The 26,900-nt window shown below is 43.4% G+C and overlaps 1 protein-coding gene and 1 long non-coding RNA gene across 2 annotated transcripts in view; one reads left to right on the forward strand and one right to left on the reverse strand.

The window, feature by feature from the left end:
- Positions 1–26,900, forward strand: part of Maml3 (mastermind like transcriptional coactivator 3) — a 390,401-nt gene that overhangs the window by 183,961 nt on the left and 179,540 nt on the right. The window lies entirely within an intron of this gene.
- Positions 836–9,156, reverse strand: LOC124103063 (uncharacterized). Its single transcript, XR_006855090.2, has 4 exons — positions 8,647–9,156; positions 8,147–8,298; positions 4,882–4,965; positions 836–1,891 (listed from the first exon to the last, which is right to left on the reverse strand). It is a non-coding gene; the product is annotated as an uncharacterized LOC124103063 (long non-coding RNA).

Here is a 26,900-nt window from a genome sequence, read left to right on the forward strand (position 1 = left end):
AAAATGTTTTGTAACAAGGTTTAGATGAAAACACATCACTGTACTGCTGGAGATATTTAAACGTGTGAATTCCTCAGATGCAAATAAAATGGTTATTCAAATAGTCTGCAGGAATAGGAAGACTTGTTGGCTTTGGAATAATTCACTCTGAATCAAGAGCCTAGAATTTAAAAGGCAAGAAGCTTCTTTCCTCAGTAGCCCAGGTCAATAAGGAGAAAGGGAGGACTTTCTAGAAACTTCTTTGCACCTTTCTAGAGCCAGGCTTGTTGGGGTTGGGGAGAGTGGAATCATTTCTTTAAACTTTTGTCCTTGAGCCTACAGCCTCACCTTACAGTATCTCATGGTAGTCCAGACTTTGTATAGTGGATAATGAACAGATTGTGCTTATGTAGCATATAAAAACCTGCCATTGCAAGAGGATCTCCGCTGTACATATTTCATATAAGAAAATCCTATACACTCATTGCAGTAGGTGTGGGACCCAAGCTGATGCACATCTCATTCTGGTTCTTTCTATTTGGGTTTTAGCCAAAATCACCCCCTACATCATGGCTTGAATCCAAAGCAGGCCCCCTCTAGAATTCCAGGAATGCAGCAATAGGGGTTGCTCCTTAAGCCTCCTGGTTGCCTCCCTCCCCAGGGTTCAAATTACAGTGGCGCCCTATTCTTCCTCCTTAATGCTTAGTTCCTCCTGTACCTCTTCTTTTCTCTCTTTTCAAAGCATGGGTATTTTACTTTTCTAGCCCCAGGCCATGTATGAACTGCCCCTCCCCCACCTCCAGCCTGTCTCCAGGTCCCCACAAACCTGGGACCTCTTTACTCTCTTTCCTGTTGATATGACCTGTCTCCAGTATCTTCTTTCACATTTGAATGCTGTAAAGAATATATGATTTTTTCCCCTCCCTACAAGAGAAGCAGCTCTCTACCCATTAAAGTTTTGTGATTAGAGGGAGAAGGCACTATTGAAAACAACCTTATATTTTAGCTTTTTTCATGTTGGAAGAATCTTTTTATTTAGGTGAGACATTCTTTCCCAGTTTTTCAGCACCCCATTTCTAATACATAAACAAAATAAATTTTGATTTTATATATTTGTTGAAATTTTTTGTGTTTTGTTAGAGAAAACGGATCCAAAATACCAACAGGCTTATATCAACATTATATCTTGGCAAAAATTCAATATCAGTTGTTTTGAGTTATGCTGGTTATCTAATAAAGCAGAACACAAAATGTTGCCTAAATTAACCTGTCAAGCTGAAAACGTTTTGTCTCTGTGATGTCACAGAGAGTTGCTTTATTCAGCTTTGGGAGATACAATGGTCAAATCACAATTCAGTTTTCTAATGTAACTGCTCGAACATGTGTTTCTACACAGTTTATACATAGAATATGTACCTTCTTTATATGGAAAAGCACAAACCTGAGGTCTCTGTAACTAATATCAGGAGTATATACCACAAGGGCATATTTGGTAAGAAAAAAATTAATGAAATTGTGTCTTATTTAATGTTAGTTTAAATCAACTTTTTGATGAGTGATTTAAGTGAGAGAGAGCCTAAGACAGAAGGGGACAGTGAGCTCATGCCATGGTCACAGGGTGGTGGCTCTCAGATAAGGTGTCTGCTTTGGTTCGTCTAGACAGTGTTATGTCCAGATTAATCACGGGGAGCTTCCTTCAGTAATCACGAGGGGTTCCAGGCCACCGCGTGTCTGCAGCAGGACAGGGGACAGGAACTAGCAAGGCTGTGTTCTTCAGCCTTCATAAAAGAGTACTCACTGTAAGCAGCATGGACTCTGGCATCTCTTGAGCTTGGCTACTAAAGAAGTCCTGAAATCCTCTGGGTTGTGTTCTCCTGGATATTATGGCTCTTTGTTTCTGTATTAAAGGTTTCTGACATAAAATAATAGGTTGGGTCATTTATTCAGTTATTTGTAGTCAAACTGAAATATAAGAGCATCGTAGACCAAAGGGCCAGAGCTGATCACCGCTCTGTCTTGCCCCAAGCAAGGCTGTGCGTGTATCACCCCCTAAACACACACGCATGCATGCGGCACACACCTGTGCACAGAAAAGAACCGTGCCTTAGTTGAGGTCTGATCCTTACTGTCTTTCTTACTGCCCTAATTCTTCCCCCAGCCATAAAGAAAGACTCCAACACCAGTACCAACAACAAATTTCAATTGTCAACTGGTACCCTAGTTTTATGTACCAGAATTAAGCTACAGCACGATCACTGGGGAGAAAACTTCTAACCAACATAAGTATGACTGAAAGCTCACACCTAGGCCTCAACCTACCTCCATATGTTGATGGCTTTGTTTCAGAAACTTACGGTGATACATATTTATAAGTCAGTGGATCATTTTTGCAGAATCTTCATAATTTTGCAGGGAAACCAAGGGCAAAACACATACACTATTTAAGCTAGAAAAATCTTCTACCCTGAAAAGAATTTTCAAAGATCGTCTAAATATAACTTATTACCAAATTCTGTAATCTGGGAAGCACATGTTGCCAATCATATACAGCTACATCTAGAGGCAGAAAACAAAATTAAAAAGCCAGCATGTTTTTATGAAAACTAAGAGAATATTATGTTGTCATAATGAAACTTAGATCAAATTGACATAGTAGGAGGAGAGAACATTTTAATTTATGATTGTGAAATGAACGAACACAATTGTGAGATCTAACCCATTCATCAGCATCACTCGTGGTCTATATTTATCATAGCTTATAAGACAATATCATTAGTAACAAAGTCTGTGAATTTATCAAAACTCCTAAGTTATGCAAGTAAATCTTAATAAACAGCAACTCCCTGGAATTATCTCTGCCTGCTGGAACATGGCAATATAGAATCTGAGTGGTGCCGTGCCGTGTTCCTAAAGTGAAGGGTGATGTGTACCCATTGAGAAGAGGGAGAAGTAATGGCCCCCGTGTGAAGAAACTCAGGAAACCAGTGTGCTGGGGAGAAACCAACCTTGGAGATGGGTCTAAGGACTCATTGGTAAAGCAGCTAAGAAGTGTCACAGTTTGCCTCCCTTACAGATCACTCACCTTGAGCTGGTCTAACATACACCACACACTGATGTATGTTACTGAATGCCTTCTTTAGGTCAGAGATGACTGCCACTGTAATCCTTACAACTGGGGAATTATTATCCCATTCTACAGGTGAGGAAACCATGACTGAGAGCAGTTAAGCACCTTGCACAAAGTCACATAGCAGGGAAGTGGGTGAGTACAGATTCTAACCGCTCCTTACTAGAAGGGCCCTAGCAAATCTTTAGAAGGTGCACAACTATGACATAGATTGGGTAGGCCAAATGTGGAGAAAATGAGCTGCCCCGATACAAGTAAAAGCTGTTCCTGTCGACTTAATTGCAGCAATCACAGCAGCATTAGGGGTGGAGGGGTGAGAAAGGGGGATTGTAAGAATGCCTGGGAAACCCGATTCCAGACAATGCAGAGCTACGGCAGGCTGGGCAATGAGAGCGCTAACCTGCATGCAGAGCGTACAAGATTCAATCCAGAAAAAGTTTACTGAGATTACCACACAAAGCAGTGTGCCAGTGACTTGTCCAGAGATGCAGGAGGTCTCCTACCCCTCAGGCATTTATAGTTTAATGGAGAAAAGTGCTCTCATTGGAGGTCTTAACAAGGCACTGTAGAAGGACAGGGCACAAGAGAGTAAACGTGAACTCAGGGGTTTGGAGAAGCACAGTTGAGTGTGTGGCTTTGCAGTTGGACTTTGAAGAATAGAGAGAGTTTGACCAGGGATGAGGGGGCTGGGGAGGAAGATGGCAATGAGTGAAAAGGGCATCCATCTGGGCACAAAGGTCAGCACAAAGGTACAAGGTTGGAGCGTCCTGAGGATTGGGCTGGATGTGATCAACCAGACTGACCCATCTTATAGAGAAATTGAAACATGGTAAAAAGAAATTTGAACTTTACTCAGCCATGGAGAGCCACAGAAGTTTCCCGAGGGACTTAATGATGTCTAGAGGTGTGTGTGAAGATGCTAATTCCGATATCTTTGTCAAGGATAAAGAGAAATGCTTTTGAAAAACAGTTTATACAAGAGAGAGGGGAGCAGCGTGTGGTGGTACAAGCCTGTAATCCCAGAGACTCAGGAGGCTGAAGCAGGAGGATCAGAGTTCAAGGCCAACATGGGCAACTTATCGAGATCCTCAGCAACTTAGCAAGACCCTGTCTTTAAATAAAAAATCAAAAGGACTGGGAATGTACTCAGTGGCTAAATGCCTCTGAGTTCAATCCCTGGTACAAAAAAACAAGAAAGGAAGGAAGGAAGGAAGGAAGGAAGGAAGGAAGGAAGGAAGGAAGGAAGGAAGGAAGGAAGGAAGGAAGGAAGGAAGGAAGGAAGGAAGGAAGGAAGGAAGGAAGGAAGGAAGGAAGGAAAGAAAAGAGAGGTGAGGGAACTTCAGGCAGGTCAGTGGCAGGGAAAAAGGAACACACACACTGAAGAGGTGGCACCAGGGACAAAAGAGACATGTGAAGAAACAGGGATGGGCTCTGGGTGTTCCTCAGAAAAGATGTGGAGCGTCTGCCAAGGGGCAAGGTGATGCCATTTGCAGGCAGACTTCAGTGGACAGCCAGTCCTCATGGTGCGTGGAGAGGGGAGGAATGACTGCTGGCCCCTCTGTCTCAGCCTCGATGCACATGAAGGGAGGGGGGAGTTATTAGCGGAATTGTGTCTGGGAAGGACACATATATTTGGCATCCTACATCATATATTGGTGGGTTTATGTCTATCTAGAGGTGTTTGTGCACTGGGTAGGTTCTGTGAACACCACTGGCCAATAAAATCAAAATAATTATTTTAATTACAATACATAGACTACATGTATTGAAATTACCTTTCAGAGAAAAGATGGCTTCTGTTGACTCCAAGTTTCCATTCTCATTCTAATTTAGAATTTTAACTCCATCCTTGTGTAACCCTGGAGGCAAAATGAAATCGTGCCATTATGTCATGACTGTTAACGGTATGTCCTGTTCTAATGCAATATGAGCCTATGTATTAGAACATCATTATATTTTGTGATCATTTGATCTGAAGTTGGCTGGAATTATCTTTGTAAGAAGCCTTACTAACTAATAATGGACCCTGGTTCGGGCCCTAGCTTGCTTCAGATGGGCATTGTGATCTTGAGCAAATCACTGCATGACTACCTTGTAGGGTTCTTTTCTGAAAACTGAAGGAGTTGGTGCTAGTAGGTCACTAGGTCTCTGTCACTTGCAATCTACTAAATGCCCATTCCTGCCCCATCCCCATCTGTGGAATTTAGTATCTACCCCAAACCAAGTGCAGTTCCAAACTTTTGCTATTACCATTTCAGAATATGCCTGTATTTTGAAATCTCTCAGCCTAGGGGGCCCCACCCAACACCCCTGACGACCAGATTTGGTAGGGATGTCAGTGCTGGCATGGGAGACAGGCGAACCGGGAGCTCTGGTCGGGTGTTATCAGAGCTGTTCGTCCACCTGGCAGACAGACACTAAATCAGTGCTTGTCTCTGCAGCCTCAGAATCCAGCAGGGACACCGAATGCAACTCTTTGCATCTTGATCTGTCTGGTTTGTGAAGTTTTGAAGTCTGGAGAAATTGCAATGCTGGCAGCAAGGTGTGATGTAATTTATGGATACAGTTTTCCTACATTCACAAGCCGAAAGCAGGTTTGTGTGCAGAGAGGCTTAGGAAGAAGAGATGTTAGAAAAGGACCAAAGGCGCCGGAGGAGTGGCTGGCAAAAAGTGGGGTTCCAGCCTTGTCGCCTTTGAGGTTAAGTAACAAAATGCCCCTCGGTAGATCACGGGACCCGAGTCTATGTTGATTGCTTGAATGGGACCCAAGTCTATGTTGATTGCTTGAATCTATTTCACGTATGTTATTTATTTATAATCAGACTAGACCAGACCACACCCGTGTCATTAACCCTTAATTCACTTTAAATTGTCACCGGCATGAATCTTGTGGCATTTTGTTGTACATTAAAAACATGAGTGAGGTTAATCATGAAAAAAGGGTTTAGTTGTAGGAAACAAGAGTGCAATAATTGCATTTCCACGAGGGGAAAAATCTGATGAAATTACACAGACTTAATTCATTACTGAAAAAAAGAACATTGCTATAAAACTTTTCATTTGTGTGTCTCTTTTAGAGAATTTAGCTATTGAGAAAAAAACAAGTTAGCAAACAACACTGCAGGCTCTTTCTTTCTCTTTCTCCATTTGAAAAAACAAAACCAAAAATAAACAGCTATTTTTTTTTTACTTATTTTTGGGTGATAATGTGATACAGTTGTTTGAAATTTGACTCCCCCTTGCTTTCATATCACAACACAACAAAAACAGAAACTCTTGGCTCCTAAAGCCAGACTGTGAGCTCCCACAAGCAAGATGAATTGCTAATGGTGTTGGTCCTTGAAAACATCTACTGAAGATGTGATTTAAACAAGACTTCCTTTAAGGGAACCACTTTTTCAAAGCTATTCAAGGGACTCTGTGGGGCAGGGGTGGGAGAGAGGAAGAAGCAAAATCAAATGAAGATACCATAGAAAATCTCTTAATTATTATTTTAAAACAACATTGGTGGGAATGTAAATTAGTACAGCCATTATGGAAAACAGGATGGAGGGTCCTCAAAACATTAAAAATAGAACTACCATATGATCCGGCAATTCCCTTTCTGGGTATATATCCAAAGGATATGAAGTCAGTATCTCAGAGAGACATCTGCACACCCATGTTTGCGGCAGCACTATTTCACAATAGCCAAGAAATGGAATCAATTGAAGTGTCCATCGACAAATGGATTTAAAAATCTGGTATGCATACACACACACACACACACACAGAGAGAGAGAGAGAGAGATTATACAGAAGTTTTTAAAATGAAGGTTTTTAATATTTGCAAAGATTTGGGTGAACTTGGAGGACATTATACTAAGTGACGTTAAGTCAGGCACAGAAAAACAGATGCTGCGTGATCTCATTTATATGAGGCATCGAAAAAACTTGAACCCATAGAAGCAAAGAGTAGACTGGTGGTTGAAAGGGCCTGGGAGCAGGAAAAAATGTTGCAGTGTTGGCCAAAGGGTAAAAATTCAGTTTTACAGGATACATTAATCCTGGAGGTCTAACAGAGGACGTGGTAACTGTAACCAATAATACTGAATTGTATAATTGAAAATTGCTAAGATGGTAGATCTTAACAGTTCCAACTACGCACACCAAAAAGTGGTAACTATGTGAGGTCATGGCTATGTTCATTAGCTTGATTGTGGTTGTCATTTTCAATGTTATACATTTATCAAAATAGCATGCTGTACACCTCAACATGTACAGTTTTTATTGGTCAAAAATACTTCACGAAAGCTGGAGAAAAAATAAATACTAGAAAGCATAGAAATAAAATAAAATTTAAAAAAAAGATCCTCAGCAACAACCTAGGAAAGCTGAAGCATTGAGAATAAGTATTCGGGGCTGGGGATATGGCTCAGTTGGTAGAGTGCTTGCCTTGCATGCACAAGGCCCTGTGTTCAATCCCCAGCACCACAAAAAAAAAAAAAAAAAAAAAAAAAAAAGAGAATAAGTATTCGAGAGAGAAAGCACTATTTTTTCTAAGAAAGGAGCAACCATATTTGATATGATGGATGTATGATTTTACCAAGGAAGAGAAGCAGATCAGGCACTGAAGGGCCTATTAACAAGATATTGCCAAAATATCTCTAGCTTGCTGAATTTTAAACTTAGTATTGTTTGCCAAACATATGTTTATTGCTTAAATCTATTTCATGTATGTTATTTATTTATAACTTTAAAGATAATTTAATATGTAAAACCATCTCTGTTGAAATGTGGGTATTCATTTCCAAGCATCATTTATTGCACTTACAGCTGATGGATTGCTGCAAGTCAGAACTAATACACTTGTAAGGATTAATAGAATATCGGTCCAAAAAAAAAAGAAAGAAAAAGAAAAAGGTGTCTTTATGGTTGCCATGTAACTGCATCTGCCTGGAAGGCTGAGTTCCCTGAGAAGTCTGCTGCGCTGTGTGTCCTGCCACAGAAGGGGAAGGGGTGGTGGGCAGCCCAGGACAGCAGTAAACGGATGATCAGTACCTTCTGATGGAGTGCAATGGGCAGCCGTATGTGGTGGTGCAGGACTTCCGCAGCTGGCAAAACAGAGATCTTACGCTGAACAGGGTCACACTCTTGTGGAAGTGCCCATGCTGTAGATGGGGCCGGGAGGGTGCTCAGGGAACCTGGCTTTGCTGAAACGAAACAGGCACAAGATTCAAGCAGATGATCACTGCATGCCTTGGGGTTTATTTTCTCCCAGCAGACAGAGTGTCCTGCGTTCCCTGTTCTTACAAAGTGTTGTTAGGGCAAAGAGGTTTTAGGAAAAAACATCGTGGGCAGCCCACCAGATTCCCGCGGCAGTGGGGAAGAATGCAGTGGGTTTGGCTCCCCACCCCCTGGAGACTGCTCCCGCTAGGAAGCTGAGGTCCCTGCTGCACATGCTTTGAAGCCAGGGGTGGAGGAAGCCACGTGGTTCCTATTCCTCTTTCAGTGGAGGTAGAAATAGGAGAGCCCAAGAGCCGGCGGGGTCAGCTTCTCACCCTCTTCCTGGGAGATGGTGGAGCACAAGGGCGGGAGCATCTGCCTCCTGATTAATGGAGGATGACATCACCACTGCGCAGCCTGGTTCCTGGCTGCTCCTGCTCCACCATCATCTGCATTTCCAGCTGAGGGAAGAGGCACGTCTTTGCCAGCCTCTCCTTCCCGGCTTCCTGTCCTTCATTTCCTCCTCCTGAGTGACCCTCAGCAGACCTCATGGTCATACCCGCTCAGCCGCATGCACCCAGGCACACACTCAGGCACACCTCACACACTCAAGTCATACAATCGCACGTGCAAATCACACACACAAACACATAGTCACATGCACGTGTGTTTACATCCTGACACATTCACACACACCGTCATACATGTATTCACACACACTCACATTCACACATACAGTCGCATGTTCACACACTCACATGTCCACAAACTCAGGCACACATGCTCACACACACTCGCCTTTTTCAGGGTTCTCTGCTCCCCGCTGTGCTTGTTTTCAAACAAAGCCCGGGCTGACCTCAGGAAGTAGAAGGGCACTCTGGGTCAAGAGCTTGCCTGTTACTGTAATCACTCATTAGACCTGAAGTTTGATTGGCCAAATTGGATTAAATATTCAGCAGGCAGAGACTGTCCTGACTGAGAACATCAAAGGCGTGTGACACACTCCACCCTGTCGCTGGCACTGGGCCGAGCAGTGAGCGCAGCCGCTTCCAGCTCTCTCCACTTCAAGGCCCTGGGCACCCCAGGGAAAGGCCCTTCAGTGGTTCGGCCTCAGTGAAGAAACAGAAGCATTTAAGGCCACGCACATGCTCCAGAAGGGAGGCTCCTGAGTGTGCCCAGTGGGCTATGTCCCACCCTGGCCCCTAGGTATCCCCTCCCAGAGCCCTACTCCCTGCTCCTGTTGGGGTGTGGGGAGTTGTAGCCGGTCCCTGGCAGCAAGCTCCAGAGTAAGCAGTGAGCACTGAGTCTCTTCATCTCAGAGGACAAAGAGGTTCACGCTCCCCAGTGCTGTGGGCTGGGCCTGCCCAGAAAAAGCCAACCAGGAGGTCTCCAGGGACAAACTGCTCCCTCCTGGGGGTCACCTGGTCATTCTGTCATCTGTCTTAGCCATGTGTGGAGAGGTCTGTCTCTGTGTGCTCCTTCCTTCCTCCCTCCGCTCTCCCTCCCTCCCTCCCTTACTCCTCCCTCCTTCCTTCCTCCTAGCCTTCCTCTTTTCTTTCTTTCTCACCATCTCAGTTTCCTCGCACTCATTTCCTCCTACACAGACCTCCACACAAGGCTCATCGCTTCCACGTCCCTGACTTTTAGGTTCTGCTGCCACTGCTAAAGGCATCCATTTCCCTAGGTTTGCAGAGAAATTTCAAAGGGTCAGAAGAGGGACTTTGATGACATTTTCTACTAATAAAGATTTATCAGTTATCTATGCTTATTTGGAATTTTCAGTGGTTCCAGCAAAGACAGGATTGGAAGACAGTGTCTATTTGTACTGAAATAATTGATCTGTGAGGTGGGTATTTAAAGCCCCTAACAAGCTGTTCTGAGCTCCCCTCGAGCACTTTAGAAATGCTCGTTTATATGTAAACAATCAATATACTAATTACAAATAAGCCTTATCTATTTATTAAAGCACTTAACTGACTCCTGGTCCCTATTAACTAAGCAACATTTGGTCAACCTTAGCTTGAGGTTCTGCCTAATCTTGAGATCAATGGACCTAAATTTCTCTTAAAGTATTTTATAATTTTTTCTCACTTAATGACATCCTTCCAATTCCACTTAGTCTGAATTAGAAGGAAAAATTAAAAAAAAAAATCCAAGATAACAAAAACTTATCAGCCAGGGAGGAACTAAAGTGTACACCAAGCAAGAAAAATCTGAGACTAGGATAAAGTTTGTGTCCCACTGTAAGAAATAAGAAGCAAGTACTTCTTATTTACCTATTTTTCTCACCTAAATATGGGCAAAGAAAGTCAGGCAAAAACACTATTCAGAGTATTATGCAAGTCATGAAATTATTCTAAATTTCTTTTCAAGACTTCTCTTTCCTCTTGAGAAAGTGATCCCAGAACTGGGTGACTAAAGGGGAGACGAGGTAAAGAGAGGTAGGCAGAGGGGGTGAGGCTCTGGATAGAGAGGAGTATTCAGTAGGCCCACTCTAGTGTCAGGAGCTCTAGTCGAGTAGAAAAACGTTAGAGGAGACCTGCAGACACGTTCCAGAGCATGAGACAGCCTATGAAAGCATAAAACCCCAGTGAGGTGGGATTTAAAGAGCACGAGGGCGTTTTGATAAATGTCGCCATTCTAGCCAGGAGAAGGGAAGGAGAAAAGGCCGAGGGAACCCGGTGTTCTAGCAGCGTTTGAAACATGTTGGTTGATTTTCGTGTAAGACCCATAAATGGCTGGGGCCGCGCATCTCTCAAGCAGTGAAGGGTTAGGGAAGGATGAATTGGGTAGCCAGAGGAGGGGGACCAAAGAGAAAGAGCGCCCAGGCACAGCATCGAAGCCCTGTGGCCGCTGGGTCTGCAACTTGGTTGAAGACTCTGCTGTCACCCTCTGGAGACTCTTTGTCATTTTGGGGATGGAGCGTTTTCACTGAGCATGGCTCTTTGCAAACCGGGTCCTGCTGAAAGCAAAGGTTCCTTTACAACAGCTAGGGACATGAGAGCCAGAGCCTCGGTCCTCCCAGGAGAAAGAAGAGAGCAGCTCATTCTTCTCTCCTGCATCTTTTACCTCTTTTTTAGAAAACTAAAATATGTGATCGTTAGCTGCTCTCTGACCCCTGGCAGTTCTCACAGCCTGCTGGCCCAGGTTTGAGGTTCCTCCAGCAATTGGCATGGGCTTCAGTTCCTTAATTGGAAACTTAAAAAAAAAAAAAAAAATCATGGGCTCAGTTGGTAACATGATAACGTAATTCATCAATAAATAAGCATAAATGTCCAGGGTCGCATTTCTCCCCACTTACATGTAAGATAAAGGGACTAAGAAGAGGGTGCTGGATGCAGGGGCAGTGGGCACCAAGGGGAGGGGCCGGAGCAGGACACAGCCAACCACACTGCTTGCTGCCTAGTTTTTTGCCTGTTTTTCGGTGTGTGTTTCAGAGCTTGTAACTGACCCTTTATACCTGCCAATGCTGCTCCCTTTAATTTATAAGGATTTTTTTTTAATGTGGCATCTTTGTCATGAGGGACTGGATTCCTGGAGGAACTGCCGCCTGATATCTGTGAGGGTGCTGACCCCCAGGAGCAGGGTGTCAGCACCTCCTCCCTATCTTCCCGTCCTCCACCACCTTCGCTTTGCGATGCCCATGCAAAGCTCTGGCAGTGAACAGCTCTCGCAGTCACCAAGACTCTTTGTACAGATTGCGACCCTCTCTTTCAATGTGACTCTTTTGACTTCACTGGAGTAAGAAAAAAAGTCATCAGCCTCCGTCTTGCACATGGTACTTTCATGTCCTGAAGAGCATAATTAAATTTCCTTTTCATTTTCTTTTCTGAAGATTCAAATTACCTCTATTTCACTCAGAAGAAAGTCTGGTGTAGGAACTGTTTTAGAAGCTTTGTTCTGTGAGAGCTTTGTGGGTAGGAGACTCTTGGTCCAAAGTAAAACTTGAAGTCGGCTCACCTGACAGAAGAGAGGAAGGAGCAGGGTGCCACCATGGGTGCTACCCACTCCCACTTGGGCGCCTTGGCTTGGGCAAGGCTGGGAATCCTTATAACCAGGCTTCCTTATAACCATGGGGTCTACAGCTTCAGACTCTTCCTGACATAACTTGCTTCCCACTCCCCTTCCAGGCTTCTGGCTGCCTGTGACATAGTTACGAAACAGATAAACAAATCTAGCACTTTTCTCTCATACCCGATAAGAATGTCATAAACAGAGATGGTAACAACAGCAGTCAACTTGTAGCTGCTTCTTGAACTTGAAAGATAGCTATTTTCCCCAAAATGCACTCTAGGCCTGTACATTATGCACTAATAAGTGTTGTCATGATTGTATTGACGTCAGAGTATTTGAGTTTAAGCTGTTCCCTGGGAATAAGCGATTCCATCTGAAGGGTGACACAGCATTACTAGAGTAGCTCTGAAAGTCTCATCCCAACCTCAGTGTTCTAAAACTCCCTGGAGACTAGAGTTATATGGCTCTGTTTTAATATCCTCCAAGTTGTAATGGATAAAATGTGGGCAATTTCTAGTTTAGAGAGTGCTAACTACCTAACTTCAAAGAAAATGCCGCCGAGTGGCGATTATCAGCGGCAGTGGCTAACCACCACTGTGGGTAAATTAAATTTCATTACTATCTAGGAATTTCTGTTGCATTTTAGTGTAGTTTTCTACCCTACAAGAGCTTTAGCATTGCTGCTAAAAGGTGAGGGTATTTTTTGGTATAAAGTCTGACTTTTCTCTCCTTTCTTTCCTTCATAACAAAGCCCTGAAAGGGTCACCAGGGAAGTGGTTTATCCCAGATCTGCACTTGGGGGGCTGTCAGATGCTTTCCCACCCTCTTATCTCCTAGTTTTTCACTCTGGCAGTTTTTAACATACCCCTGGAATCCTGAAGTTACCATCATTCTTCCCTTGCCAACATCAAGTTGTTGGCAAGTGCCATTGATTCTGCTTAGATATATATACCCCCCTCCTCTCCATTCCTGTGTTCCCTCTCCCAATTTGGACCCTCTCGGATCCCCTAAACTATATCACTTTCTCCTCCAAAGATCTTCCCTGTCCATCAAATGCCCCTCCATACTGGATCCTGCCATGTCACCCCAGGCAGGTCATTTCTTTACTCATAAACTCAGGGGCTCTTTATGGCACCCCCAAAGAAGCCCAAATTCTACCAGAATCTGCTGCCTCTGGAGCTCTGTGCACCAGCCCTGGGCATGCTCCCTTCAGGGACCCTGTTCCCTACCCATAGGCAGATTTTCTGTCTCTTTTGCTTGCCTCACCTGTATTTTGTTCCCCTCTATGCCTTTGTTCATGCTATCTTCTTTCCAGGAATGCTGTCCCCAAATCTTTTCAAGATCCAAATAACTGTACACCCTCAAAGACCCACAGCTCTGCCTGGAGCGCCTCCATCTTCCCTCAATAGGAATGTGTTTCTCCCTCCTCTGTCCACAGCAATTTGTTTGTTTCTCCTAAGACTTCTTACTCTCTGTATTATTTGTATGGTCCATAAACCACCTGGGGGCAGGACTTAAAGTTCATCTGTGTTCTACACAGAGTCTTCCCAGAGTACAGGGCCTTAAACATGGAATATGCCAAATTAATATTCACTAAATTAATCATCCCATTTCAAAACTAATCAGTGAATGGTGTGTTGATCAGCTTTCTGTCACTGTGACAAAATACTTGAGATAATCAACTTATAAAGAGGAAAGGTTTATTTTGGCTCACAGTTTCAGAGGTTTCGGTCCATGGTTGGTTGGCTCTATTGCTTGTTGGACCTGTAGTGATGTAGCACATCATGGTGGGAGCATGGGGCAAAGGTAACTGCTTATCCCATGGCAACTGAGAGGCAAAGAGAACGAGGAAAGGCCTGGGGTCCCAATATTCCCTTCAAAGGCACGCCCCAATGGCCTAGCTTATTTCTACTCTACCTTGTCTTCTAAAGTTTCCATCACCTCCCAATAGCACCATGGACTGGGGACCAAGTCTTCAACACTTAGACCTTTGGGGGATTAAAACTGTGGCTTTGGAACTGATTGTTATCATATTAATACTGTAACAAGGAACATGGATGGGTGGGTTCTTTGTCTCACGAATTGGAAGGATGAAATCCACAGATAGAAGCATGAGAGCAAAGTAACAGGATTTGTTAGAGTAATAGAAAGAAAGCAGAGCTCTCTAAAAGGGAGGGGTCCCAAGCCACAGTTACCGACAGGTGCCTGCGCTCTTGGGGGTTTTATGGGCTTGATTTGTCTCTACTGGAGATTGGTGGGTGACGTGTAAATACAGGATTCAGAAAGGGATCCATCAACTCTCTCTATTTTGTCTTCTTCAGCAAATCCAGAGAAAAGTGATTTCTAAACCTTTATTAGCACAAGGTGGGGGTGAGGGTTTGTTGATAAAAAAGGAAGTGCTTGGGGTAGGGGTGGATTTTGTGAATAGCCATTACTTGGGCTAGGGGTAGAGGTAACTAAGGAAGAGCTGTGGCAGTTAAAGCTGTCAGGGACAATGACCAGCTGTCCTAGCTAAGGAGAAGCCATTATGGCCAGAGCTGTCAGGGGCAGCTACAGGATGTTCTCTAGACTCGATGCCTCCCTCTGAGATGGGATGGTATCATTCCCTCCTTCCCTTCTCTGTCTGCCTGAGGGCGGTCTACTTTCCTGCCCCCTTACTTCTTTTGAGAAAGAGTCTTGCTATGTTGCCCTGGATTCCAGTAATCTACCTTCCTTAGTCACCTGGAAGCTCATTATTAAATGTAACTAACTTATAAATTAAAAGGAGGCTGTCACAGACATCAATATAGAAAAGGGAAGGCTCAAATGAACCTGTGATATTATATGAAATATTCATATATATATATATATATATATATATATATATATATATATACACACACACACACACACATATGTATTCCAAGAGATACAGAAATGTGGCTCTGTGTTCATAGGTAGGTTAGCATCCATACATACACTACCCAGCAATGTCTGCCGAAGCCTAGAAGTGATGGAGCCCAGTGACTCCACCAGGTGCTCAGTATCAGTAAGCTCACACAGAACTCAGGTCTTGTTTTTAACAGTGTTCTCTAATGTCAGGAACCAAGCCACCATGGAGAAGCAGCTGATTGTAGGGCTCAAGCAGAAAAGGAACAAAAATGAACCTGGAACATCTTACAGTGCCAATACATAAGGAAATGTCCCCTGCAAAGACACAGGATTGTTAGAGCACAGGAATCAATATAAATTTGTTCCTGGTATCCAAAACCAGTACAATTTGAAGAGCTAAATAAAGAATGCTAGCTTTGAATCTTAACCCATAGTATAAAACAAACATCCAGAAGCCCATTCTGATATAAATAATTTAAAATAAGGGAAAAGAGACAACTGTATCTTAAGTAAAACTCCAAGTGATAGACATGGAAAGCAAGTGGGTGACAGAATCATCATTAGGCAAACACTACAGGAGTAATCGTTGCAGACAAGATGCACAGTCAGATGCCAGAATTGGCCAGTAATGGTGTAAGGAGAAACAGTTCTCCATAGTCTCACCATGTCTCCGGGAAGATATTTATTTGCTGCAAAGGGAAAGATAGTAACTTTACAGCAGAGAAACCAGCACACACCAACCTCACCAAGTGAGCCAGGGAACGCGCCCAACAGAAACACATATCGACATCATGAACCCATTGATATGATGCACAGAGAAGAACACAACGTCATGTTCATGGTATCCTTGCTGAAAATGCACAATTTCACTCCAGTCATGAAAAAACATGGGGGGAACCCAAATTGAGGGACATCCTATAAAATCGTTTTGATGAGTTCTCTTTCAAAATGTCAAGGCCAAGTCAGTTAAGAAAGGGCTGAGCAGACTAGAGTTGTGGCTCAGTGGTAGAGCGGTTGCCTAGCACGTGTGAGGCCCTGGGTTCAATTCTCAGCACCACATAGAAAAACAAACAAATAGAATAAAGTTATTATGTCCAACTACAACTGAAATTTTTTTTTTTTAAAAAAAGAAAGGGCTGAGCACTGTTAGGGACGGGAAGGGCCGGTGCAGGAGTATCGACTCAGTGCAATCAGGCATCACCCTGGACAGGCTCCTGAAACAGAAAAACAACAGGGGAAAAAAGGGTTGAAATTCAAATGAGGTCTTTAGTTTAATTAATAACATTGTATGAATGTTAATCTCCTGTTCTTGATAATTATACTGTGGTCATGCAAGATGCTGGCATTGAGGGAAGTGGTGTAAAGGAAAAGAAGAGCTTTGGACTGTTTTTTAACGTTACTGTAAAAATTGTTTTAAAAATTGTTTGAAAGGGAGGCTGTTGGTAATAGTCCAGGTATTTTTTAACCAAAGAAGATCTTTTAAAGAAAACCAAGCAAATGTCCCTTTTTATTCTATTTCTTCTCACCATTCCTTTCCATGTCTGACTCTTGTTTCCATTCGTTTCCAGTTATAAGGGGATGGCGCTATGTAAAAAGCCTTTTCCTTGGGGGTCAGAATAAAACCATGTCTTTCTCTGAATACGGCTGTTGGGTTTTCTGACTGAGCTGGCTCTGTCTCAGTGTTCCCTTGGAGCCTAGTGCAGCCCACAGCCCATTCTCCTTTCCCTGGACGGTCCCTATCACCTGGGAAGTTCTCTGGGAAGGACCAGGGACCCCTTCATTGCCTGCGTGCCTGTCCATTCTCCTCTCAGGCTTGCATTTTGACTCTGCCAGGTGTTCAGGGGTCCCCCCAAGGACTCCATCCTTCCTTTACCTGCATGTATACTTCTTTCCAATAAGTCAGTCAGCCTACTTTTAAAATGTTTTATTTTGAAAATATTCAAATATACAGATAAATAGAAAATAATAAAGCCTTTGTCAACTTGGCCTTAACCAGCTAGGTACGTAAACTGTTCATCCATGGCAGGCAGGAAGGAAAGACCCCAGTTCCCTTCATTCTTCATCCTGACTTTATACTCTGGGTTTGGGACCAATGCCTTGCTTTTGGGCTGCTCTGTCTTATCAAGAGTACAAAGACCCACTGAAGGTCCTCTCTCCAAGTCCTTTGCACAAGATTGAGGTCATTTCGGGGGTGTTTTGTGAAAAGGGAACCTCTTTAAGTGTTTTGCCAAAGAGCCCATGGTTTAATTTATGCTTTTACTATAATGTCAAAATCACTATTGCTCTAAAGGTCTAATTCTTCCAAAGGAAGCTGAAATCGTGTTTCACTGATTAGACCTCTGCGTTACTAAACACCGAAGGAAAAAGCTTAATGAAAGGTCACAGAACCACAGCTCTACCAGGTGTTAATCTGGGTTTTTCCATCATCAGTAACGCAGATTTAGGAATTTCAGATTTTATTCTTAACAAAGCGATTCTAGCGATTTTTTGATCCTCAGGAATTGAGGACCTGAATGGATACTGAAATGAGATCATAGTAACTCTTCCCAGAGAAGGCGCGAGATGAATGATAAAATGCCAGTTTCCTAAGGGGCAGAAAGAGTTATCTGTGTCCATGTTAGATATTGGAGTGCAAAGCCACACACCTCTTTGGGAGAAGGACCAGTGGGAGGTAAGCAATGGAACATTTGGCGTCTCATTCAGTATCACTAGCCAGAGGATGAAACTCCACTTCAGTGTGCCTGACTTCAGTGATTTTAATAATCACCTAACAGTTTTACAATAGGATATGATTTTTGTCTCATGCTAGACAGAGGAATAGAATACCATTTCTCAATTCAGGACAACAGGTTGCAAGGTATTTACGTGGCGAGGGAAAAATTATTTTTATAGCCAAATATAATTATATTTTATTTTTTAAAAATGGAGAGACTTATCCTACAAAGTATCTCAAGTAGCTAGGATCACAGTCACTAAGATTTTAAGTTAATTATATAGCACATGCATTTCAGATTAATAATATTCAAAGAATATCAATAAGAGTAGTTAATAATGAGAAATATACAAATTGGATATTAGTTCTATCATAGGAGCAACATTAACACAACTGGGCTCTGAGTTAATATCTGACGCCCAAAGAAACCCCCATCTAGAGTTTTTCATTTGAATGTTTAGCATTCTTGCATTTGTCTGCAGTTATTTATTTATATGTAAGAGGCTTTGAGATCTTGTAAATAAGAACCAATTGTTCTTGTTTTGGCGACCCCAAGGGTAGCACTGAGAAGCCGCCTGTCTGCTTTCTTGGTTTCACACCACAGAGCAGCCAGGAAAGCGACCTTCTCTATTCCACCATCTTGAAACTCCCCAGAGAGGGAAAATTTCATGTGTTACAAATGAGAAAAAGGAAAAAAGGTTTCACATAAACAATATGAAAGATGGGTTTTTTTTGTATATTTTAAATTAAAATAGCTCTTCACGGACATACCAAAAAGCAGTCAAAAGAAGAGGAATACCCTGTCCCTGTGTAGTTACTTGTGCTTTGATATTAATAAATATACTTGCTTTTACCACAGTTCCCCATCACTGGAGCAGAATTCCTTACTTGACAGTCCAGCTGCTACCTCTGGATTAGAATAACTGGAGGACCACAGGGGGTTTGTGAGTTTCTACATCTGGGTAGAGAAAAAGAGAGCAAGTTGAAGAAGTCTGGGGTCAGGACCACTATTTTTATTCCATGGTGACATGTCCTACCCAAGGAAAAAGAAAGAAACTAAAATGTGCTCTTTCTGTTTGGTGGAGATGGGAAAGTACATGCATTATTGAGAAGCAGGACCAGCAGGCCCATAAGATTCCATATTCTGGAAATACAGCCTGACACCATCTCAAAACAGGGCCAGAAGTGAGCCTCACAAATTACATCGTTCTTTCATCTTTTGCAAGCTTCTGTTCCTTCATCATAAAGGTAGCTGTAATCAAATAACTGGCCTTTTTTTTTTCCTCCACAAAGAAACATCAGACCTATAACCAACCAATACAGAGTCATGAGTTATCAAAAAAAGTTAATGATCTACTTCCTAATAAACCAAAAGAGCATCCGAGTGTTTTTAGACAAAGGTTTTTATAAAACCTTTCATAACAAAGGTTTAATATCTTCAGAAATTGTTTTGGCACTTTTATTAAAAGGCGTGGTCTTAGTGTATATGTATGCATGTACCTACAAATGTGTATGTGGGGGGGTGTTATATTTTAAAGGAAGCCTTACCAGTGTGTCTTTATACACACACGTGCACATACACACACTAAGGCTAAACATAAATTAAGATATATATCTGTGAGTGTATCCACATGTGTGTGTGCATATGACAAGTAGAATACTCCACTCTCCAATGTGCAGACAGCAAAGCATTTATTATAATTTTCACAAGGGATTTTGTAGTGCATGTACTATATTTCCAGGCCTGAGATGAGGCTGTTCCATGAACTAAGTCAGGAAACCAAGGAGAACACATCAACATACTATTTGTTGCTTATGTAAATGGGTGATACCTCACCCAACGTCAACACTTACAGGCACCAGAGATGACTGTACTCTGTGAGTCGCTGTGGCTGTTTGCATTTAGTGCCAAGGGGAGCTAATGGGGTGGTGCCCCCAAGGGCAGTCAATATTGTTATGCTGCCGGCCTGGTGGCCCCCTCCACCTGGAGCCTGGACAGAGGGAACTGGAGTTTTGTTCAAGGCTGATGCCAGGAATAATAAAGAGGCAGGTGTAGGGTACAAAACCAGGCCCTCTAGGTCCCACGGCCTCACTCAGAGTGTGCTGGTCCACAGGCCCATGGTCAGGCTTGTGGTCTGGATGCTGTTCATTGTGTCACGTAGCCCTCTGGAGTCCTATCATGGCAGAGTTCCCCCATCTCTGGGGTTACCTGGGATTTAGGACCCCAGGCACTCTGGTCCCAACCCTTTGAAGTCATACCTTTGTCCTTACATCCATTGGTCGGGAGCTGCTGCTGGCTGCCTCTGACAGCAGCCATCCAGCTCCATGTTGGCTGTGTCTCCTGTGCCAGCAACCTTGGGGAACAGACAGGAATTTGGCAAAATTCCTGGTAAATGGATGGCACCCAGTGAGCATTGTGGGTAGCATCTCTCAGTGTTGCCAGACACATACATTGCTGCTTTCTCGCTCTTCCTTGGGAAAGGAGGGCCATTTTGGAGCAGATTGTTCAATAAGAAAAGAAGGAGATGTAAAAGAAAGCTAAGCCCCCCATCTCTTTATAGCCAGAGCCTCAAAACAGAAGAAAGGATTCACTTTTCCAAAACTTTTGCTTCGCGGGTGAGAAATAAATATAAATCTTGCGTCTCTTCCCCTGATCTTTCAGACTTGGCTAAGGTAGAAATCCAATCCATGGCCTTGTGCACTGGTATCATGAGCTGGAGGTGAGGGACCCTCGCATCTCTCTGGGCAGGCCTGCCTTCTTCCACCTGCCTGCATGCTAGCCTGCTATCATTTTTCTCTCTTTTCATCGCCTTTGATATGGTAATGATCTTGGACAAGAAAAGCTTTATTTTTTTTATTTGAGTGCTTAAGGAATTAAAGGTGAGGGAGAAGGCAGAGGGGGCTCAGAAAGATGGCAGTTTGTCATTAAAAAATAAGTAAGTGTACCCCCTGGAATTACAAGCAAGCCGGCAGAAGGCGGAGGACAGGCGCGAGAGACAGTCTTACTAACAGCCTGGCTTAGAGCCCTCTTAAAACGTGCGCTTGCTCTCCCTCGCGCGTGGATTGATTTCCCTCTGCCCTCCACAGACCTGGCTGCAGTTAAGCCTTGTGTCCTCCACGTGATGCTGAGCCGAATCAGATTTTCCTTTTAGTTGTTCGATCAAATTTTCCTTCCTAGAGCTTAGAAGGCACACTTGGGACCATATCGTAATTGCCTCCCCACACTGAACTGCTGATACCTTTATTGGATTGGCATAGGGTTTCAGAGGACTGTGTTTAACATGCAGTGAGCCGCAGCAATGCAAACAGCTCCAGTGTTTAAACAAGCATCCATTAGGCCAGGAAACAAGGCGGTGCCAGCCCATTTGGTGCTCTGTAGTGCTGGCAGCTCGAGGTGAGCAGGGCAGCCGGGGCGCTGGAGCAGGAGAGGGCGGGCTCTGGGGGAAGTGCAGGCATCATGGTGTCAGAGATGCGGCCGCTTCTCTTTGGATTTGCAGAAGAGGGGGTGGAAGGGGGAGGGGGGAGATGTGTTGTGGCTGGGGACATGTGCAAACCTCATTAATATCTCATTATGTTAGAATTGCAATCTCCCCGCAGATCTGCGTTAACATTGGCTATGCCAGAGGACAGGCTTTGGGAAGGCAGCCCCTCCCCTTTTCTTGCAAGCCCCAGCAAGCTCCCCAAGCTTGTTATGCCTGAGGGACCCGTGGTGTTGAATTTGTGAGAGAGGGCCCTGAGCAAGCCTCGCAGGAGCGATGGTGAGCTGCTCAGGAGAAGGAGAGAGACCAAAAACTACAGTTTGTAAATGCAAAGTGATCAACTCTCTGATGCACCAGGCAGCAAGGGAGGAGAAAGAGAGTTGACCAGCAGCTGGGAAAGGAAAATGGTGTGGCTTTCACACCAGCCATCCTGGAACCCGGATGTGAGGGGCAATGTGAGGGACCAGTTCCACATTCAGATCTAGGTTTCTCAGAGGATGTGTCACTGATGCACTGAATTTCCCTGGGGCTCCTGGAGGTCCCTTTGGATCAGGTAAAGAGGACAGAGGGGTGAATGAGGATAAAGAGGAGGGGGAGGGCAGGGGATCCGCCCCTGGGATTAGGAGAACTGTGTTCTCAATGTTTCCACCTGCCCATGTTGGTGAGTGGCACAAGAGAAGATTCTAGAGCAGACAGAAGGTGTATGCCAGGGCCTTCCTCTCTTTGGGTCTATCTACCGGAGTCTAAACTAATCTAGTCTTCACCCCAGGGCTTAAATCCTCACAGTCTGCATCTCTGTAACCACTGGCTGAGTTGGACTTCTGTGCCCAGGTAGCAATTCCAGGGCCTCTAGCACAGAATCAGACTCATGGGTGGGGAGTTGGAGCCACGTTCTGAGGAAATGGCAGTGTCCCTGCAGACAGCTAATTCTGCTCTGCTAAAGGATCAGATATTTCTGTCTGGCCTGAACAAATACGTACACTTCATCCATTAATGGGAAGTGGGTGGTGGCCACTTCAGCCAATGATTGCACAACAGGATATACCAAAGCACAACACTATGTGGGTTTTGTGTGATAAAGACCCTTTAAAGTAATCCGTGTTGACGTTCTTTGAGAATGTCCCATTGGTGCCTTTTTGTTCTGGGGGAGTCCTTATTTCTACCTTAGAATTTTGTTTCTGTGACCCTCTGGCATTCGGGTCCCATTTCTAGCACAGACGCACAGAAGCACCACGCAGACCATGGAGGGGCCACCCACCTGTGCTCAGCCAGCGACTGGGATCATCAGCAAATGAGGGAGCACGGGCACTTGATGTATATCATGTAAAACGTCAAGGCCAGTTTTCAGGGACAGTTTGTGAAGACCTCCATGGTTACACTTTGTTCTGACTTAACACAACATTCCATTAAAATATGGATTATTCATTAACTCATAGAAAGGCGAAAAAAGTTAATGTCATCGTTGAAAGCTGTGATCCTTTTGGGGAAAAAAAAACTCAAGTCATAGTGGTCCTTATTTTTTCTTTTTTACATACAACAATGCTTGTGATGAACATTTAAAACTAAGTGAATTTGATAATCACAACCACATTTATTTAGATTAGAAAAAATAGTTATATAAATACTGCCAAGAATCAAACTTAACAAGGATTTTGTTGTTTTTGTTTTTACAGTATAGACTCTATGGTAAAAATAGTAAAATGCAGCCCTGTGTGTATTAAAATCTGTTTTTCTTTTGATTCTACAACTCAGTTCAGTTACTGTCATTTCATTGCCACACATTAGAAAAATATTTGTTTGCATATTGGTTTTTGCCAAGCTCAATTCCACCAAAAAAATAAGTGAGGAATCAATAGTTATAAGTAGTAAACTTATAACTATTTATAAGTAGTAAACTTATAACTAGTTAAGCCCAAGGTCTTAACTCCATGTCAAACTGCAGCACGTCCCATGCTGGGACACACCACATCTGCACGGTCTTGGCCAGCTCTTCCCTGTGTCCCTTTCAATGGCATGAGCAGGACCCACACATAGATTGTGTTCTCTGGATTTTCACTTTCCAAACACTCTCATCTGCAGTTCCGTTGCTTTCTTTTCTAGGAAAGAGAAAGTGAGAGTTAAGCTGCATCCAAACTTTCTACATAACAAAAAGTGATGGCATTCAAATTTCCCATTTGAAGAGAAGGATAGTGAAATGGCCTAAGTACAGTTCAGAATAAAATGGGATTTAACGTGCAGTTAGAAAGGAAAAGCGAATTTCTAGCTCCTTCAGGCTTTTACCATGAATAAAGGTCTAAGGGGAGATATCAGAAAATAGAGAATGAGACGGGACTCGGAGAGATCCTTCACCCCCTCCTGTCCCCCTTCTCCTGTCTCAACCATCCCATATGGCAGCTCTATTTTTAAAGATACCCAGAGAAGGAGTCTCTCCCACCTCCTCAGTAACCCATCCCAGCATCTCTTGCTCCTCATTGCCAGAATATTTTTCCTGAGAGTCGTCAGAGAAAAAAAGACACACTCTCCTAGATTTGAGGACCTTTAGTGTCCTCTAGGATTTTGCACCATTGTGAACTGGGGGAAACTCAGAGACATGGGCCATGTCTTTCTCTCACCAGTAAAAAATACTGTTTTCATGGATCTTTGGCTTTGAATTATGTTTGTGAGTTTCTTGGGAGTCAACCCAAAATTCTCTCAAGGGCCTGTAGGATGGACAGAGCTCTCACAGGTAAAAGGATGAAGAACCAGTCACACACGGGCCCAAAGCTCACCATCAATTCTGGACATTCTTGTGTGTGCGATCTCTCATTTACTCATTCGTTCATTCAGAAGTGCTTACTGGCCACTAGTCCTATGCTTGGCCCTCCACTGGATGCCAGAGAGACACGTTGGTGGAGACAGGCCAGGTCCTTATCTTCGGACTCAGGGAAGATAATACCAAGAAAAGAATGAGAAGCAAGAAGATTATCCACTGTGATAAGCAGCATGAAGAAATAAAACAGGGGCCTGGGGCTGGGGCTCAGCAGTAGAGCTCTTACCTCGCATGTGTGAGGCACTGGGTTCGATTCTCAGCACCGCATATAAATAAGTAAATAAAATAAAGGTCCATCAACATCTAAACAAAAAAAAAAAAAAAGGAAGAAAGAAAGAAAGAAAAAAGAAAAGAAATAAAACAGAAAGATGTGATGCCACAGCACAGGTGGGGAGGTGCAGCTGTCCCCACAGAGTGGCTTGGACAGTCTTTCTGGGGAGGGACGTGGGCTGAAACCCGAAGGATGTCAATCGGCCCCACCTGAGCCCAGAGAAGCACATTTCTCAAATGGAGAATCTCAGGTGCAAGTGCAGAGGAGAAAAAGAGTCAGGGGAGGGGCCAGTGGGGGGCTAGAGCATAATGGTGCCCGGAGACCCCAGGCCACCCAGCACCCTCTAGGCCATGGCGATGAGTTTGATTTAAATGGGAATCTATGGAGGGTTTTAGGCAGAAAGACACAAGCCGATTAGAGTTTTTCCAAGATTACTCTGGATGTTCATGGAAAATCGAATGAAAGGGGAGGAGGGAAAAAAGGTCAGTAGTGCTAAAGTCCAGGGCATGGAGGGGAATGGGGTGAACTTTGGTGGGTGCAGAGCAAGCTAGAGGCCTGCCAGGTAGGAGGCCTGGTATTGGCTATCCGAAGCACCATGCTGTACACAGGTGCACTCCCTTTTAAGGATACAAAATATGTAAAAAATCATTCCCTTAATAAAGCAATTTGACTCAGGTATCTATTCTACAAAGTAAAGGAAGACATGTTTGGGCTTTAACTATAAATTTTAATAAGAGATATAAAATCTTAATAGAGAGATCATGGAATTAGAAGGAATCGTAGAGGTCATTTTCTCCTACCTTCTACTCGATAAAGGATCCCCTTTTAAAATCTCTGACGGATGAACATGCAGCCTTAGTAGGAAAACTTCAAGGAACAGGAAGCTCATTAGCCTCACAAGGCAGCCCTTTCTATTTTGAATCTCTCTAATCGGTTTTTAAAAGTTCCTCCTTATACAGAGGCTGAATTCTTTTTCCGTATTACTTGCGGCCATTGATCTTGGTTCCATATTCTGGAGCTGCACAGTTTAAATCGAATTCTCCTCCTATGGAGCAGTCATCAACTATTGAAAGAGGAGCTCAGGCGTGCCTGCACCTCTACTCTTCCAGACCTTTCTGCAGCCACATGTCCTTAGCTCCTTCACATCTTTCTCCCCTGACCTGTTTGCAGAGTCTTCTTTACCTTTTGGTGCACAGGTAGAATGCCTGGTAAGAATCAAAACTGCAGAAACAAACCCAGCCTCCTAGGTGCCGTCAGTGCAGAACATACATGTGTCTCTCCATTAATGCAACCTAGAATCTCTAGGGCACTTGGCTTTGAACTCAAAGGAAACCAAAGCTGCTTTTAAGACAGGTTTTCCTGTCTTAAAGGCAAAACTTTACAATCGGACCCACCAAATCTTAGTTGCTACGGCTAACCTATAGAGAGTGGTTCTTAAACTTAGGGAAAGTCACGGACCACACTGAGAGTCTGATGAAAGTCTAAAAGGAGAAAAACACACATCCCTATAAAATTCTCTGTAACAGAGGCTGGAGTTGCAGCTCAGTGGTAGAGCAGTCACCAAGCATGAATGAGCCCTGGGTTTGATACTCAGCACCACATAAAAATAAATAAAATAAAGGTATTGTGTCCAAAGACAACTAAAAAATAAATATTTTTTAAAAATTCTACATAACATTTTTTTCAGAATTCTCAGAGCTCTTAAAAATTCATATTCATGTAATCCTCCAGTTTAAGAAGCCAGCCACATCGATATTGTGGAACCCTGGTTCTGTCATGTACAACTGCACATCTTCCTGATCTGTATATTTTATGATATACTTGTAGAGGGGAATTTAAAAATCTGTATAGGCTACTATCAAATTACTAAATGGAAGAGGAAAGTTATAAAAAGTCTTTAAGTGCCATTGGTAGTTACATTTGCTTCTAGGACCTTGTATCATCCTTACAACCATCTTCTCCACTAGATCAGATTAGCCACAACTTACTGAAATAGCTTTCTGTCACTGTGACAAAATGCCTGAGGAAAAGAAATCAATTTAGAGGGAAGATTTACTTGGGCTCACTGTTGCAGAGATTTTTTTAGCTGGCCATCATTTTGGCCTGTGGCAAGGCAGAACATCATGGCAGGGAGTACACTTACCTCTTGATGGCCAGGAAGCAAAAAGAGAGAGGAAGTGGCCAGGATCCCAATATTCCTTCAGGGCACACCTCCCACAATGACCTAACTTCCTTCCACTAGACCTCACCCCCTAAAGACACCACCATCTCCCATAGTGTGACAATCTGGGGAAAAGCCTTCAGAACATGGCTTTTGGGAGACATTTAATACCCAAACCATAATAGTAGTCAAACAAAATTAAAAGATATTAATGAAAAATTTAGGAAGCCCCATGTGACACGGTGAGAGTTGGTGGCCTTCCTCACTTTTA

The sequence above is a fragment of the Marmota monax genome, unplaced genomic scaffold (genome assembly GCF_021218885.2).
Source record: "Marmota monax isolate L192 unplaced genomic scaffold, Marmota_monax_Labrador192_F-V1.1 WCK01_AAM20220418_F8-fsc00039, whole genome shotgun sequence".
NCBI classification, from domain to species: Eukaryota; Metazoa; Chordata; class Mammalia; order Rodentia; family Sciuridae; genus Marmota; species Marmota monax.